The sequence below is a fragment of the Nannospalax galili genome, unplaced genomic scaffold (assembly GCF_000622305.1).
Source record: "Nannospalax galili isolate Female #2095 unplaced genomic scaffold, S.galili_v1.0 scaffold586, whole genome shotgun sequence".
Lineage (NCBI taxonomy): Eukaryota > Metazoa > Chordata > Mammalia > Rodentia > Spalacidae > Nannospalax > Nannospalax galili.
Window position 1 is genome coordinate 6743091 of NW_008355363.1, and position 1752 is coordinate 6744842.

Sequence of the window (1752 nt, forward strand, 5' to 3'; positions counted from 1 at the left end):
TATATATATTTATATTCCCTGTTCTTCTGTTATGTCTATCATCTCTACATATTTTTCCCTGTAACATCTTCATATCTGTTTTTCTTTTTTGTATGTGAGGAGATGGTGTCTAACATTTGTGTATATATACAATATACTAACTTAGCACACCCATAATACTCAGAACTCATGTTAAACTTGATTGGTTTTTCTAAAGATAAGGCCAGAATCACTCAAAATTTTAACTTGCACAGGTAAACTCAATAATTGACTTCTTAGGCCCATCCATTTCACAGCTTAGCTGAAGTCAGTCATTTATGCTTTCTACAATCTTGGTTTTCATACATGTACCAGATTCAGAAGCATCTGTGTATCATTACATTCTGATACTACTATTGCAATTTGTATAATCTGTAACTACAAGTTATTCAAATGCTCATTTCCCTGATCACCATACCATTGAACATATACTCCTATGTCAAAAATATACATGTTTTCTGCATATATACATTACACATTGAAATTCATGTAGGTTGGTGGTGAAATATACTGTGTCCATGCAACTTAAAAACATGAATTTAAGACAGCAAAATTTGTTATTACTAATTTTTATCCAAGTGTGGAAGTAAAACTGATTAGATCAAATCCTTACAAGATAGATTTTTCTAAAAACCAGAATCTCAATGCCAGATATTCATTTCAGAGTATGAAAAGAATAGTACTAATTATTAAATTAAAGTGAAATTAAATCATATGTAGTTATGTGTTTATTGTATAATTTAAAATGCAGCCTCAAGGCTATAGAACATGTTTTATTTGAGGTATTTTATAATTGGAAAATTATTGAGAATTTTATTAGAAAATTGACTTTACATGCTCGCTTTGGCAGCACATATACCAAAATTTGAACAATACAGAGAAGATTAGCATGGCCCCTGTGCAAGGATGACACGTAAATTTGTGAAGTGTTCCATATTTTTAAAAAATGGCATATGTTCTCCTCATATGTGGATCCTAGCACCAAATCCTTATAAGTGAATAGGTATCCAGACATAACTGGATACCATAACTACAGAAACCAGGATAATGAAGAGGAACCAGGGAAGTAAAGGAAAAGAAAGAATCTGAAAGATAAGAAGAGTAGAAAGCAGGTGTTAACAAGGGAGATATGGATAATAATGGGGTTATTTTAAGTGGGAAGAAGAGAGGGAAGAACTCAAGGCTTCCTTTGTTAAGTGTAGGTCTCCTCAACAGAGCTGGGACCATAGGAGAAGGGTACTGTCAAGGGAGAAATGGGGAAAATGTGGGCACTTTAAATAGGGAAACCATGGTGGAAGGGTCAGACAGAGTGAGAGATAAATAATACCTAGCTAGTTTTAGAAAAACAGAGGGAAACATATTAAGCCAACATCCTACTGACAAATTATACATACAACCAGATCAAAGAATGTGATATATGCCTAGGCAAGGTTTATCTGAGAGTGTTTGGCCTTTGCCCAAGCTCTATCTGCATGGCATTTGGTAATTAAAAGTACCAGACTGGTGGAACTAACTTTCTTGGATGTTAAACAGCCATACTTTGAGGCCTATACCAATTTGGTCAGGGGGACATAAAGGACAGTTTTTGGTCCTTTGCCTCCTAGATCTACTAAGTTCCAGGGGACTATGAGCATCTCTCAAAATGTCCTGTAACTGTAGTGAGTAACCTGTCCTCTTGAGCAAGGGGGCTGTGGAGACCCCACCAGATCAACCTGAACCAGTGTCCAGTCTACA

General features: G+C 35.4%; 1 non-coding gene across 1 annotated transcript; it reads left to right on the plus strand.

Moving 5' to 3' along the window:
* Positions 1-852: 852 nt before the first annotated feature.
* On the plus strand, positions 853-959 carry LOC115067596. Its single transcript, XR_003846982.1, has one exon. It is a non-coding gene; the product is annotated as a U6 spliceosomal RNA (small nuclear RNA).
* The last annotated feature ends 793 nt before the right edge of the window (positions 960-1752 follow it).